Source organism: Brassica napus, chromosome A2 (genome assembly GCF_020379485.1).
Source record: "Brassica napus cultivar Da-Ae chromosome A2, Da-Ae, whole genome shotgun sequence".
Classification (NCBI taxonomy): Eukaryota; Viridiplantae; Streptophyta; class Magnoliopsida; order Brassicales; family Brassicaceae; genus Brassica; species Brassica napus.
In genome coordinates, this window is record NC_063435.1 from 20,721,752 (window position 1) to 20,739,116 (window position 17,365).

At 34.2% G+C, this 17,365-nt stretch overlaps 1 long non-coding RNA gene across 1 annotated transcript; it reads left to right on the forward strand.

The window, feature by feature from the left end:
• Positions 1–596: 596 nt before the first annotated feature.
• On the forward strand, positions 597–2,548 carry LOC111209088. Its single transcript, XR_002660852.2, has 2 exons — positions 597–1,780; positions 2,249–2,548. It is a non-coding gene; the product is annotated as an uncharacterized LOC111209088 (long non-coding RNA).
• Positions 2,549–17,365: the final 14,817 nt, after the last annotated feature.

Sequence of the window (17,365 nt, forward strand, 5' to 3'; positions counted from 1 at the left end):
ACAGAAATTATTTTTTTATATGATAATTTTTTATTTATATTAAAAAAGCATCAAATTATTTATATATCACAAATATTTTTATTTATACAAATGCTTTTTTATTAATATTTAATTATAAATAATTTCATATCTTAATTTTCAATTATAATAGAAAAATATTATTTCAAGATAACAATACAATATATAAGATAACAACACAATATAATAAGAATTAGAGAAAAAGACCAAAATAGCACTAAATCAAGTTTTTGTTCCCAAACTAGCACTCAATGCCAAAAGTCACAAAAATAGCACTCAAGGGGTGGGGTTTAGGGTTTAGGATTTAGAGTTTAGGCTTTAGGGTTTAGAGTTGAGAAGTGAGGTTTTGGGGATAAGATTTCAAATTTTGAAAAATAAAAAAATTTAAATTTTTCAAAAGATAAAATGCTATTTTGGTCATTTTAGTTTTTGAGTGCTATTTTTGTGATATAAACTTAGAAATGTGCTATTTTGGAGATTTTCCCAAATAATTATCTTATTATAATATATACAGGAATTATCTTTTTATTTTTAAATATATTTTTAGATTTTAGATAATTCTTAGTTTTAATCACTTATATTAATAAAAAATCAAATTCGTTTTTATTTTTTATTAATTTATATATTTAATTTATTAAGAGTATAATTGATATTAACCACTCTAATTTTTAACGTGAGAGTTCCGTTATAAAAATTTACTTTTGCAAATAATAGTATATATATTCATATCAGGAACGTCACAAGCTAGATGTTTGTTGTACTTTCGAGTTTCGACTGACGATCTTCTTTGTAACATGCAAACACGCCTCTATTTGCGTGCGTGACAGAACCTTATACCTTTACTTAGACTTACGTGGACTACTTCCCAATGAGAAAATCTCAATTATCCTTTCTTCTTTCTAAGGAGTATAAGTTTATATAAATTATTTCTGTTAATTTATGTTAAAATATGTATGCCAAAATTTGTCAGTTTATTTGTTTGTTTCTGCTGTGGAAATCTTCTCTTGCCTTCCCGAATCTAGCCCCGAATCTAGCAAAAGTTAATTATTTGGTATATATACTGAGTTTATGATTATTTTAAAATATATGATGATTTAACTTTTTAAAAAAAAGTTTATGATGTAATATAACTAAAACTCTTCTAACAAATAGCATGACATAATTAAACAAAATTAGTATTAGATATAACGTATAACCAAAGTTCAAAAAAAAAAATATATATATATAATGTATAACCACATTGCTATATCAGTTCGAAAAAACCCACATTGCTATAAATACAGCACTAGACTAAGGTTCTTTCAAGAGAAATTGCACTGTATAGCACAAAATAAAATTATAATTCACTCTCTTACGGATTGACCTAACTTACACTGATACAACTTATATTATATGTAATAATGCATATTTACCCTTTCATTCAGCCGGTTCCACCTGCAAAAGAAAATAAAAATAAATTAATATTAGTTGTTGTCTAAAGTAAAACGTGGCTTTTCTCTTGTCACAAACTTCTCAAAATAATTTTTTAATAGGTAAAAACTTAGAAGGTAAATAGTTTTCTTCTCTGTTTTTGAACGACTACGAAAGCACCAACTTCATTCATGGAGAAGTTTTTTGGAGGAGCAAAAATTTTGCAGCCTTTGCCGGTGATTTAGTTGAAAACTTCAACTTCGCCGATTCAGAATTTAATAGTTGCGATGACGGCATAACGATAAGGTGGAACAACTCTTCCCAGTTCGACTTAATAGAAGCTTATTGAACTGTAAGTTCCGATTTGGGATTTACATGGTCATTCTATTATACTTTCGTTTCATTTTGAGTAAATCAATTTGAAAATATTTGAGATATCTGAAAGTGAACCTTTTTGTTGTTGCATGTGTGGTTCAATATTTGGAGACACATTGATCCAAATGTTTGAGATTTTTGTTTTCCTTGTGTTCATTCGATTATACATTTCAATCTACTTCGTAACTAGAGTAAAGTGGAATAAATTTAGCAATCTGCGTTGGTGTGGTTGTCTTCTGTTGCATATGTTATGTAAATAGAATAACATGAACAACAAAGTAGAATAGTACGTGGTGGTTTTGTATAGAATAGTCGTATTTTTATTTGAAGAAGTACATAGTATACTATTTAAAAGTTTAGTTAGATTAAACTGTTTTCTGTCATCTTCAATTCATTTTACTTGTGTCTTGCGTTTTAGTAACTTCTTATATATGCTTTTTAACAGAATAACATCAGAGGTTCCCGATTCGCCTTCATATATCCATATTTCAGAAGAGAATTTCAAGCCCATGAGTGTCTGTTGGTGGTGAAAAATAACGATGGTATACCGGTGAATGCATGTCGCCATGTCTGAAAAAAATAAAAGCTGATAGAAAGATCAAAGAAGATGACTGGTGCTTGTTCTATTCCATTATAGATATACAGAATAGATTTGTAGCATGATATGTATTATGTTTCCTATTACTTCACATGTAACATTGACACTACCACTGGTTGTTTTCATTAATGTCATCATCCTCTCCTCTTCCACTTCTCCACATATAGTATACTCACCTCCTTTAAATGTTGCAATGAAATATTGTTTTGTTCTATTCTATCTGACGATTATATAATGTGATTTTACAGTGAATAAATATGTATTATGTTTTAAAGTTGTATCATTCGTATGAAATGAATATATGGTTATGCGTTAACCGCACATAAACATTTCATAATTTCACTCAAATGCACTATGCTATTTATTTTATTTCATTCTATTTGGGTTTATGAGTTATATTTGGGTTTAGGGTTTATATTTGGATTTAGGGTTTAGTATGTACAGGTTAGGGGTGGGGTTGGGATAGAGTTTAGTTTTTTAGGGATTGGAATGAAGTTGATATGCTATACTATTTTGGTGATATAGAATAGAATACTTCAAAACTTTCAAAGTCATGTAATTGTGCATTCTTGAACTTGCTATATGTTGTAAATGAAATAGTTTTATGACCAAGTAGTCTTACTATTTCAGTGATATGGAACAAAACATTCATAAATTTTCAAGTTATGTATTTGTGTCTTTCAGTTTGTTAGTGTTTTTCAGTTCGTTTCAAGCATAGTTAGTGGAGTCTCAAGCATCCCAAACTACATATGCGGAAACAAAGAATGTGACGTGGGTGATTCACGTGACTTTATAGTGAATAGTGCTCATATTATCTCTTGTCCATATCTTTCTTTGTGGATGTCATCTCTTATTTCTTTTGTTAACTGGATACTTGTAGATTGGAAGGGTATAACCGGATCGCATAGGGTGCAAATGTTAGTTTATGAATTATGTCAAAATCATTGTCATATACTTAATTATCATTTTCATTTTGGTTATTCAGCAAATTGACCCTTCTTTCAAAGTATGATCGTACAATATTCAAATGACATACATGTATACCCGTAAGAACATCGGATCTTGTAACAAGTATGTGTGCCTGCTTACGTACAACATACATGATGTATTGTACTTCTATAAACTTTAAAACAATTTTTTTTTTTTTTGATAATCTTGGTGTGATTTTAAAAGTTTTATATGTCTAAAAACTAATCACAAGAGGCTCATAAAAATTTGGATTTTCTTGCCACTTAAAACGTTTATGGATGGCCAAAGGGAATCAAACCTAAGGAAGAAGTTCCAGCTGGAACTCCTTAATCACTAGGCCAAAGACCACTTGGTTTAACCAGCTCTGATACCATTTGTAACGCCCGTCATACATATATATATGTGTGAATAACTGAAGAAAAATGTGAAATAATTATAAGATTAGAAGCTAACGCCTAAGCTGTGGCGGATCTAGAATATTTTTATAGTAGAGGAAAAATGATTTAAAATGTAATTTTCATTAAAACTATTTAAAACAAAAAACTATTTATATCAAATATTGTTTAAAAACATATAGATATTAACATATATGATTTCTCCACTATAACAGATGGGTTTACTCTTTCAATATCTTTAAAAGTAAATATAGTTCTTAGAATTAGTTACTCGACACATAACTAAAATAAGAATGATTAAATAATAAAAACTAGATCAACCAAGCGGATGTTTATTTTTCTACGCTGTTTTTCGGCTCTTCGTTGGTATGATTTGATGGAGTTAACTGAATTGCAGAATTTGGAGCCTCCGTAGATAAAGTTGTTTCGTTGTTTGCCTTTGTCGTTTGTCGGGAACTTTCATCTTTTGGTGAATGTTGGCTGGTATTGTCTCTGTCCCCAGAGAGGTTGCGATTAAGGGTTCGTGTGCTGTCTTTCTTCTGAGTTCGCGGGGCAATCGGTCTTTCTAGCAGGTCGCAGATTCTGGCCATCTTGAGCTCTTGTTTGAGATTGGGGTTTTTCCTGAAGGGAGACCCTCCATTTGGGTTGTGTCAAGTAATGCTGGGAGGGGGAGTGGCTTCGCTGAGATTCTCTAATGTTCGGACTGCTATTGTAATGTTGATGCATACTTTCCCTTCGGTTTGTTTCTCGATTCCGCCAGGTGTATGGTTTTTTGACCCCCACGAGATCATGTCGACTCTTTTCTTAGGCGCTGGGGGTGGAGAGCTAGGCGACTCTGGCTCGGTTTCCCTGCTTCTTTTATTCGAAGGGCCTTTAGTTTTTCGATTAGACTTTGGGTTCACTGGCTCTTCCTCCTCTTCTTCGGAGTCCCCGCTGGTCTTTTTATTTTCGCTTTGACTGCGAAGTGCCACCCGGCATTCTTCGGTTGAATGGCCTTTCCGGTCGTGGAAGGTACAGTGTTTGATGGGGTCGTATGTTGACGATTTATTTTGCGGCGAGTTATTTATAGCATAGGAGTGCTGCCCTTTAGTTGCTGGTTATTTAGGAGCAATGTTCTTTTTGGCAACGTTATTTTTGTTCGCGCTGTACTGCTCCTTCAAGGCTGTGGCCTCCTCTTTGTGGGTAGCAAAATATGAAGCTCGCTGCAGGGCGTCATCCAACGAGATTGGTGCTCATACTGCCATCTCTTCCCTGAACTTGGATGAGAACCAGACGCCGTCTTTTAACGCCGCCAGGGCCACGACTTCATTCGGGTGTGAGATCTTAGCTTTGATTACCCTGAATTTGCTTATGTACGCTCTCAATGGCTCGAAAGGTGCTTGCTTGAGATTCCAGAGGTCTGCTTCCTTTGTTTCTATGAAAACCGAGTATTGTTTGAGGAACATAGATACTAACTGGGTAAAGTTGTCGATTGATTTTTCCTTGAGGCTTGCGAACCATTCAAGGACGGCCCCGGTGAGATTTTCGGCGAAGAAGTGGCAGCAGCCGGCCTCTTTTTCGTCGTCGTTGAGGTGAGCTCTTGATATATCTAGTTGAAAAGCTCGTACGTGGGCTTTCGGATCTGTGCTCCCAGCGTACTCGGGAAATTTGAGATTTCCGACATGGTGTAGCCTTACGCTGGCGATTCGGTTCGTGAATTGGGTTCTTATTGTTTCCTCAATGACCATATCTATGTCTGGAGCGGAGCTCGTCGCCATATGCATGATGGTGTGTATTCTTTTGAGCTCGGCGTCGTTTCTTTCGATATAATTTTGGAATGTTCCGGTTTCGCCTGGGGTTCCAAGTCTTCTCTTTGAGGATCTACGTCAATAGGTCTTTGGGGGTCGTAACCGTGGGCTTGCCCTATTGGGTCGCCAAATCCCACTTGCTGGGTGGTTCTCGGAGCTGATGGAGTTCGATTCTCAGAGGTTAGGTTTCCCATAGGCAACATTCGGTTTCTATGCTCCGCGGTTCTTTCCATATATTTGTTTTGTGATTGGATCGGGGTACTTCATTGGGCTTGTAGTCCGGTGTCTATCTCGTCCAACCCGCTGTAACTTAGACTTCACTGCGGCATGCTCTACTGGGGAGGTCATTGCGAGTTCTCTCTCGTGTAGCATCCGGATCGGGCGCTCGGGATTTCAAGAGTACCGAAGGCTCCGACGTTTTGAGGATTTAGCGTTTCTCTTAATGGATTGGGAGGCGGCTGGTGTCTCTCTCGGGCGTTAGCTCGGTGCTCTACGACTTCCTGTTCAGCTTGGTCCAGCCGGTTGGCAATGGCGCGATAGACGGCCTTTGGTTGCGAGCTTCGTCGATTAACGACGAGACCATTCCCCGAAGCTCGGTCACTTATTCCCGAGTATGTGCTAGTGGGGTCGGGGTTATCGGTCTAGACGATTGAGGTCGGATTAGGTCATCAGCGGCCTGTCTTTCTCCGGGGCGATTCCAGACTCGAGCTCTGGTTCGGTCTGGTGGCGAGGATCGATTGTGGACTGATGATCGCTCTTGGTTCGAGGTTCCGATTGGAGGGATTTGTTGCGTATGGGTCGTTCCAGTCGTCCCGTCGGTGCATGTTGGTCCTACGGGTAAGGTTTCGGTTCTCGAGTTGGATCCGGCAGGATCGACGTTATCGATTCTTGATGGCATGGTTCTGATAGTTTGATTGGGATCTATAGTCGCGCTTAGGAAACTTAGATCGGTTTCTTTAGCAAAGATTTTTTTCGTTTATCTTCTCCACAGTCAGCGCTAAAACGTAGATTTTAAAATCTACACTAAGAATTTGATAGTTACCGGGAGTTTAATCAGGAGAAGATAAATGATGCAGGCATTGATATCTTTAGAACACAACGATATAATCAGTTTCCGGTAGGTAAAAATGGACTTATATTTATGAATGAGATCGAATACAATGAGTAAAACAAGATCGAACGTTACAATGAGATCCTTAAGAGAAAAGATCTAAAGATCGATGAAAACAAGGTCCAAGTGTGGGTGTAGCTCTCTCTAGGGTTTTCAACGTGTCTTTCTTAATGTCCGTTCCTCTTTTTTTATAGTGGGTCGACACCATGATCTTCATAACCGCACGCGATCTTTGTCTCTTGTTCCGCGATCTATGGGACCTCATAGTCTCCGTCTCGAGCTCGTATGCTAGCTATGGGCTCGAGTTCTTTGCGGCCCACATACATAACTGTGGCCCATTAATGTATTGACCGAATTTGGGTCCAACAAATATTACTGACAATAAATCATTATTTTAAAAATCTCAAAAAAAAAAAAATTTGAGTTAAGCTTAAGATCAAAATATTTCTTTTGACTTAAGCTTAATATCATTTTTTTTTTTGTTAATCATGTTAGATTCATACCATTTTTAAGAGTTTACATGTTGCTTACGAACTTATTTAGCGAATACAAACGGAGAACAAATCATTACAAAAATAATAAGAGAGGCTTACAAAAACGTTCAGAAGCTTACATCAAAATAGAAAATCATCAAGGTGACCTTGTACACGAGAGGAAGAACTGGAGAAGAGATGGTTGGAGCCGAGGTTCTGGTGGAGTGGAGAGCATGCACTCCCTGATTTGAATATCCATAGTAGCTAGAATGGTTGAAGAAGGAGATCACTTTGCGTTGAAGATTCTAGTGTTCCTTTTTACTTCCATGTGAAGTAGATGGTGGATTGGAACATTGGCTTTATAATACATTTCGCTTGAGGAAAAATTGAGCTCTAGGTAACATTATCCAAGCTGCCACAGTCCAAATTCATGTTGAGTATTCACATTCAAAGAAGAGACTTTTCCTCGTCATTTGGGTATTCGATAGGTACTAATGGATAACATAAGTACCTATCGGATAAATCATTTTTATATCTAATAGATACCTATGAGATTTCGATTTGGTTTCAGTTTGGTTTTGAGTCGATTCTGGGTACCCCTTTATTACTTGAATCAATATATACATATATTAGTTAACATGTTAATCTAAGTGGCATAGTGGTTACACACTTATATATTCATCAATCCAACCAAAAGTCGAGTTACTAAGGTGTTAATTTTATAAGTATTTACTGTTTTTTAATATAGAAAGACCATATATATTTATAATATAAAAGAGTACATAAAAGATAATGTGGTATGGTGGTAACAATGTTCTCACTCTTCTTGTCCAACCCGAGTTCGAGTGGGGTTGATGAAAATTTACCTTATATCAGAAAGGTGAAACTTGGTTTTTAGGATATTGGGTATCGTTTGGTTCTCGGTTCAGTTTCGGTTATTTTGGATAATATAAATATAGGAACCATTCCGGTATTTGAGGTTTCGGGTATTTCAGTTTCGTTCTGGTTCAGTTTTTTGGTTCCAGTTTTTTTTGCCAGGGCGAGAAAAGACGATGGTGTGTTTCTATATCGTAGTTAGAGAGAACACATTGCTCTGGAACGTTCATTCCCCAACGTTGAAGCATGTATCACATAGGTAATCTACGTAGGAGCACAAGCCAAGAGATAAATAAGTTACGAGAATGTGCTATTTAAACCATATGGTCTTCGACCAAGGTTGCATCGGGTTATGGTCCTTCATACACTCCCAAGTAACCTTAGACGAAAAAGAAGGTCCAAAACTACTATTTGATTGAATCCACGTGAACTTGTCATTACCCAAAGAATTATCATGAAGAGATATAGCTGTCATCTCAATCTGCAGGATTTCAGTCTGAGGGAGTTTTGCTAAGGATAAGTTCCAAGCTCCATTTCTAGTAGCATTTACTACCGTAGCAAATAGCCTTACACGGAGTAGCCTAGGTCCATAGTCACCAACAAACGTCAATAGGGGATCTAGGTCAGAAAACAAGTCAAACCAAAACAGCGCGTTCTGACCATTACAAACTTCATATCTCAATAAGTTTACTAGCAAATCCTTCACAAGAACAAGACTCCCTACTGATTTAGACATCCTTGGTGAATCTTCCATAAACCAGAACAGCTTCCTATGAAAGAGATTAAACTTCAACCAGGAAACCCACAAAGAATCAGCATTAGAAACAGGTTCCAAGCATGCTTCTAACGATATACAAACTCAAAGTCTTGTAAGATTTTAATACCAAGACTGTAACACCACCAATCCGGTTAACTCAAAGTTGACTTGATCAGTCGTGCAACAATCAAACAAGAACATATACGACCAACCACTTAACTCAAACCAAATCAAAATGCCAGAGACGTACCTAACTGAGGTTTCCAAAACAAATCCAGACACCCCAGTTGCACGTCTAAGAATACATCTTATAGTGAACATATCTCAAGGCTTTTCAACTCGAGATACATTTAATAGTTAGTTTGTCCCGGACCAAGACCAAGTATCATAAGAAACCAATAGTTTATTAAACTCAATTATTCATATAATATTAAGTTTCACATGTAACCGAAAGATACATATAGGTCCAGCTGAGAGCTCAGTGCTCAAAATATTTACATACATACCAAACTTCTACTTGCATTTGCAAAAATGCACAACTCTACATCAGCTTAGCCTAACCTCCTACAATTTGAGTGTACACCTAATGTTTACCTGCAAAACAAGCAGTCGTGAGCAACTAATTTGCGGAGTGAGTTGGGTTCCCAATACCCGCATAACCAATTCCCTGAAAACCAAAAATAACAATCAACACACAATACATAAAAAACAATCATGATACTAATACATAATAATGTATACTATATGAATATACTTTACTTTCATCACTTCCACCACTTTCATCTCGAGGCCTTTTCTTTCATTTGACATTTCCTATCTTATTTCACCCAATACACCCAAACAGATCATAACCAGAAAATCTAAATGACTGATGGTCTATACATATCCAACTGCCTCTAAAAACCAGCACGCCCGGATTGCGCTTTGTCATGCACTACACAGTTCTAGGCTGCAATCCCGTCCTTTCGTGCTTCCATACCGATGGGTTGTTAATTACCATAACAACACTTTCCACACATTCAAATCCATAATGTATAGTAATAGTATTACATATTATCAAATGATAATACTCATGCATATCATACATTCAACATTTATCAACCTCGACCAAATGGTCACAAGCAATCATGCATATCAATCACAACAATCAATATCATTCACGATCGTTAGTATAAATTAAGACGAACATTATCACTTATAACCATCACGACCACATCTAATTATGGTAGTATTCTTTAGCTTCACATAACGATACCATGTTTGTTCACATAAATAACCACTTAGTCATGCTAACATCACTATAATGTTAAATCATATCATACCAAGAAAGACCAATAAATGAACCACAACCATGACCATTAATAAACATCACAACATATCATGCTTTCTTTGCAGTAAAAGAACAAGCATAACCACAACTAACCTTGAATTTTCGGAACGAGATAAAGACACTTTGTGGGTCAAATCGGGTTTTTGAGTCTCCTAGACAAAACATGGGTTATATGATGATCCGACCAGTATTATGAAAAAGAACTTCAGGTTTACATTGAGGACTTAAAAGTAAGTCGGAAACAAAATCTAACCTTCAAAGAACTTACCAAAACTTTCCGAACTAAGCTGCTCATGAATTGTTCTCTGAGGCCTTCTTTATCAAGCTAAACGTCTAACTATTTTTTTTATTGGTATTGTGGTTTCTATGATGAATCCTAATGAAAAATGGTTTCACTATATATAGGAAAGGAAGGCTGGAGATGAGTAAGAAGGAAGCCTCCAATATTTCCTCAAAAATGACAAATGTCGATGCTTAACAAGTCATCGGAAGTAGCTGAAGCAGGAAGCTTACCAAGCAAGTGAATCAGGACACGAGCTGCCATAGGCATGAAAGCAGGTGAAGGAGGAAGGAAGGTGAAGTAGGATAAGCTTCTGAAGCAGGAGAAGCAGGACAACCACCAACCATATCAACTTTGTTCAACTAACCGATAAACTAAAACGCCCAACTGAAAGTTACGATCCACCCAAACAGAATTCTGACATCCAGTTCTTAAATTCCCCATCTAATTGGATCCCATAAGTCTAATTATGATGCTCACATTCATCTTGAACCAAGTCGAACTGTCTTTACTTAAACAGTTCCCAACATAGGTCCCAAACGGCTTGTTTGGGATTATGCACAAACCAGATCTGTTTCTTTTGCTCCAAAGCCAAATCTCATGGTTGCTTATTATTTTATTCCCATTCTTCTTGAAATGTATCGAACATACTTATAGATTACTTGAATGGGCAACGACTTTGTGGCATAATTTGCTTTGACACATCTTTCATTCCTTGCCATCATGGCTTATGCTTAGGTTTACCTAAGGGAAAGGGCACAGCTCCGACTTTTCTCTTAAGTTGGAATCCCATAGATGAATAAAGTCATCTCAAACCGGCATATATTTGGATGTACTCTTGCAATTCTTGGGTGCTTGGTCGATTTAATGGATAAATCAAGTAACTAGCGTATGCCGCATATGATTTCTGTCAACTATACCATCATGCTTAGTCCATATAATTTTTCTTTAACAAACTTCTAGCCTTTTCTTACTCATTAAACGCTTGCGATTTCTTCCTGATTGTATTGGCTATTACCGGTCAAACCGGTCTTCTCTTGGCCACGTGTCAGTTCTTCATACGAGTCATTATACAAACCCCCTTCCTCCTTCGGCTTACATACATCCTTCCAAGCTACTCTTGCTCCTCTTACATAAGAAGATTTGTTTCTCCGCATAGAACACGCAAAGAGAGTCAATCTTGGCATGAAATCTTTCGGTAATACAAATACCGAACTCCAAAAGTTAACTTTTCCATACCTTACACGCAATGAAAGATATTTCATATCCAAGCATGCAAAGTCCCGGTTATTTTTTTTCTATATACGGTTGCAAATTTTTAAGAGAGAGATGCCTCCTGGTTTCAGAAGCATACCCAAATACCTTGTTGGAAGGTGACAAGCTTTATTCCAAATAAATCACTGAACATAATTTTCTCAATATCCAAGTACCCACCAAAGAACAGTTCTGACTTATTTGAATTCATATCCAAACCATTGAAATTATTGAAATCCTTGATAACCAACATTATACCCGAGAGGGATGCCTTGAGCCATCACAGAATACAAGGAGGTCATGGAGATATTGATGCAGAAATAAGAAGATCCAAACATTTCAGATGCAGCCTGATTTTATCTTCTCTCAAAGCATTTTCAAGAAATCTAGACAAAGTTTTCATCACCATATGGAGATATTGAGTCGCCCTGCCTTAACCTTTTTTTCCTTTGGAAGAAACTCGCTAGTTCAACATTGACAGTAATGGAGAAACTAGGTGAAGTGATACATTCTTGGATCCAAGTTCTGAGGAGAGGAAGGAAGCCCTGAGCCTCCAAAACCTTGCTCACAAAATCCCAAAACACAGTGTCGAAGGCTTTCCTTATGTCAACCTTCAATATCAAACTTTTAGGACAAGAGGCCGTTGCATAGTCCATGATTAAATTAGATGCTAGGAGAACATTTTTACCAAGATGCCATCCCTTTATAAAAGCTCATTAATTCCGGCTTATACAGATCTTTAAGATAAGCTTATCTCGATTGGCAATTATCTTGGAAATAGTTTTATAAACAATGCTGCATCAGCTAATGGGGCGATATTCCGCCTCAAGGGTTTTAGGAATCGAAAATAGTATCTTGTTATTTAACTCCTTATCATTGTAGAAAAATTCTTTGACTGCAGCAACTACATCACCTCCCACAATATCGCAGGAATCACAAATGAAATCAACTTTATACCAATCAGGCTCTACACTCTTATCAAAATATTTACGAATGATATTGATCAGATCACACTTCTGCGCTACATTATTTATTTATTTGAATTATTAACCAGTCATAGCAATAAAAAGATGTAATATATTTATTTGAAAAGTGTCTAGTTTATTATTTAATACAAGTTTAAATACAACAATTGTTAACATTTTTTGCCTGAACATCTCTTTGGAGTTGGAGACATTTTTTTGTTTAAAATAAAACTGTTTTGGGTCAATTTTTATAGTGAATAAACCCCACCGCAAACGGTGCTCCAAATCCACGAAAATCCATTAGGATTTTTTTTGAAAAGTCATAATACCACGCACCGACAAAGAATCGAATCTACGACTTTTGGCAGTCGTCTAAGAAAAGGAGACACTAGGATACAAACCCTTCTCTCTTTTTTGTCATCAAGTTGGGACCATTTATCAGAAAGGAAAAACACATATCTTTGTACCGAGATCAAAACATGTTTCTGACAGTTAAAAATATCATTGTCATATTGAGTTTATTTCCATTATTTAACCCAACCGTGTTGGATTCGTTTCTCTCGAATAAATTTAAATTAACACCTCATACATATAGTTCTCTATCCCCTATATATTTATTGAGAAGCATTTGAAAAGATGTAACCTCAATTTTGTATTGATTATAAAAGACCCCTTGCTTATGTTGCACATCTAAATGCCTTCTAAATATTTTTCCGAAGAATTCTAGAGCACCTAATATAAATTATAGTTTAATTTAACGTTGTCCAGTTTTTCCATAATTATATAACACTAGAGAACATTATATTAACCTAAAATATAAGAAGTGTGTATTCTTTCCTTAAATAAAAGCTACGGAATTATCTAATATGATTTACATATATATGGCAATTAATGATTATGAATCATAAATATTTGATAAAAAAATTTGCATCCTTCTTCATTTTTGTTTAATTTTATATTATTAAAAAAAATTAAACAATCACATTAACCATATAATAATAAAAATTAGATTTTTTTCTTATATGTTATATTTTGAATTTTTTAAAATGACTTTAAATTATAAAAATGAGGAAACCTTATATGTTATATTTTGTTTTTAAAACGACTTTAAAATACAAAAATGAGGACACCTTATAGGTTATATTTTTCTTATATGTTAGATTTTTTCTTATATGTTATATTTTAAATTTTTTAAAACGACTTTAATTACAAAAATGTAAATTTTCCTTAAGTATACGATTAAAAACATTAAAATGACATGTAACAATTCAATGGTTGATTTGAAAGTCAAAACCATTTGGAAGATAAAAGTTCAACTGTGGAAATAATACTGTTGACTTTTTTCAAGAATGTGTTCGATGGAAAAAATAAGATTTTTATGTCATAATTTGTTTAATGTTCAATCTGATCAACCCATGACATATTAATTATAGTTTTGTTTCATAATTTTTAATAAAAATTAAACCTATCTATCGGAAAGAAATTATATAATAACAACAAAATATATTGTATATGTATAAATAAAATGATAAAATATATAAAAGAAATTATCAAAATTTACTATTCTGACACAAAATGTCACATATACATTGGGTCAAAATATTCTTATTGAGCTCAAAATTTGAGAGTAGTTACTTACATTTTTACCCTAAAATGTTACTTGGTTTTTAGTATCCAAATATAACCACACAACTACTGTTTTCAGTTAAACTAGATTATGACCCGCCCTTGAAAGGGCGGGTAAATATTTTATTTTTATTTTTTTAAAACTATTTTTATAATCATATTTGTGTTCAATATTAATTTAATTTAATATAATTTTTGATAACTATATTAAATAGTCAAGTTACATAATTATACACTTATGCCATATGCATTTCAGAAATTATTTTTAAACTTTATTTCTAAAGTGTGCAACATATTATATTTTTTAATAGTTACCTAACATAATTAGTCAAGAATATTCATACTTAAAAAACTCAACTCGGAATCGACCCGAAAATTAAAGTCTCATACTCTATTAGATCTGGCCTATATACTCGAACGGTTCTTAAAAAATTATATCCGAAAATCAATATTAAATCCAACCCGCACCGAAAACCAAACAAAATTTTTGAAAAGTTTTTTGAAAATAATAATTTGTAATATATTATGTTATATATATATATATGTGTGTATGTGTGTGTGTGTGTGTGTGTGTGTGTGTGTATAAATGGATTAATATGGTCTTCATTAACTTTAAGTAAAATCACATTTAATAAATATTAATTTTTAATCAAATAAATTTTTAAAAACTCTTTTAATTAAAACCCATAGAGTATATCTTTATAAATAGTACATCCATAATAATATCAAATACACATTTAAAATATACTCAGAATTTAAATTAGATATTGGCCATTTAATTAGGTACCAAATAGAAGATGACAGAATCCTTTAAGTATAGATCGGAGAAAAATGGTGGTTACATCGACGATATAATGTTTATATTTAGTTCTATGCAGTGGTGCGATTGTTATGCTGAAGTAAACATGGCCTGCTCGATTATTATCCTGGTGGTTATATATAATTATAAGCAGTTAGTATGGTTGAAAATAATTAATTGGACATAACATATATCAATAGGTCATACTGCTGTTTTAATAGAATAGATACACGAGAAAATGCCAGTTTCCACGTCATCATCAATGGAGATTTTCCCATGCTACCATTATTTGGAATTGGACATTTTTCCAACAAATATCCTAACAATTAATTATATATATATAATCGGCTGGCTAGATCTCTAGTCAAGAACTGGTTTGACCCAATGCGTCGTATACATATGGAATATACATAAACCTATATTCAATTACATCCCCAAATTAAATTATAGTAAAATTTGCATGTAAAGTGAATTTAGTCATACTATTCCATTAATAAACTGTTTTTTTTTTACGTCGAAAGGCCATTCTATTACTCAAACTTGAGGTGGTCTGGATAACCAAACCGGAATAGAACAACCAATAAAACATAACTCCCTATGGAAGATTAATAAACTGTTACAAGTAGTATATGTTTTTCTTTTATGATTTTAGTCAATTTGAAAGCTAACTCATAACATTAACCATATATAAATAGATACATATATGTATGTAATATTTATGTATGTTGTTAGTCTAATTACTTAAATTCAGTCAGTTTAAAAAAGTATATGATTGATGGAAAAGAGAAAATAATTGAATTTTCTCTTTCACGGGTGAGGCTAGGCATGTGCATAAAAACCGAAAACCAAACCGGAATCTAACCAAAAGATAGAACCCGAAACCGAACCAATGTTAAAAAATAACCAAACAGTTCCGATATTTCTATAACCGAAAAATTGAGAACCGAATGGATACTCGTATATCTAAAATACAATTTATATACCTAGAAATATCAATTATATAGTATTAAATTAAAAATATTCTAAAAATATTACTTATGAACCGAATTACCCAAATATTTTTTATCCAAAGTATTTAAAATTTTCCAAATTACCCTAAAGAACTGAATTACCTGAATACTTTTATACAAAATATTAAAATTTATCTGAATTACCCGATTTTAATCTAAAAACCTAAAAAACTTAGTTTTGTACTCCTGTATATCTAAAACTAACCAAAAAACCGGAACCGGAAGCAAATTGGAACCGAAAGTTTATTGAAGATTAGCCAGTTTATATAATTGTTATCCGGACCGAAAATCGAAATAACCGAACAGAAAATTTCATAGATAACCGAATAGTTCTTATATCTGTAGAACCGAAAAATCCAAAAAAAAAAAAACTGACCTGGAATCTAACCGAAAACCGAACGTCCATGCGGACCTATTTGATGCCAAGGTGGGTCAGATTTCAAATAACAAACCATAAATTTTGAGTCAGTTCATGTTCGTGTTTTACACCTATTTATATGTTTCACACAGGTAAAAGATTTGCTTGGGTCCGCCACTGCGGATAGCATAGCTACTTTGTTTAAGAAGATCATTAACAAAGTATGAGAAGTGGCTTATACGGAAACGTTATTTCTCTTTTTTTCTTTTAACATTATTTCTCTGTTTTCTTGACTATTATTTTAGTTGTCTGATAGAATATAAATTGGAGTAGGTTGTTAAATTTTTTGTTCAAAGCTAATATGTATTAACATTAAAACTAAAGCCATTAGTGCATAAATATTACTATGATTATGAGTGTGATATCGTATTGAAGATGACGTATTAAGATTTTATGAAGAAGTAGATTAGGTTGTCAAAAAAAAAAAGTAGATTAGGTGGTGCGATGGTATAACTGTTCATAAAAAGACACGAAAACTGGTGATGGTGATTTATGTTAATATATATCTATTTCGGATAAGAATAACTTTTAAAAATCAGCGGGTTGGCCAAATTTGCAATCGTGGCCGTGGTTTTCCGTCCAGTCAACATCACTCTCTTCGAATTCTTTATAAAAATTTTCATTCATTTCACTGAAAGAAGGTTTTACTAAAGAAAAATATCAAGTTAATATTATTAAAAATGTTACGAGAACAAGTTGACGGGGAATTACAAATTAGTTTCCTTTAATAAAGACGTTAAAAAGCTTTGTCTTGCTCATAATTCATAGGAGTAGGAAGTAGGGCATTAACCAGTGAAAAGGAGAGAGAAAGGAGAGAGAAAGGAGATCTGTGTTTCTTCCGGCGTACGGCCGGCGCGTGAGCGTCCGTGCCGTCGCCGGAAACCTTATTCTTTTCATCAGAGGTTTCTTTTCGC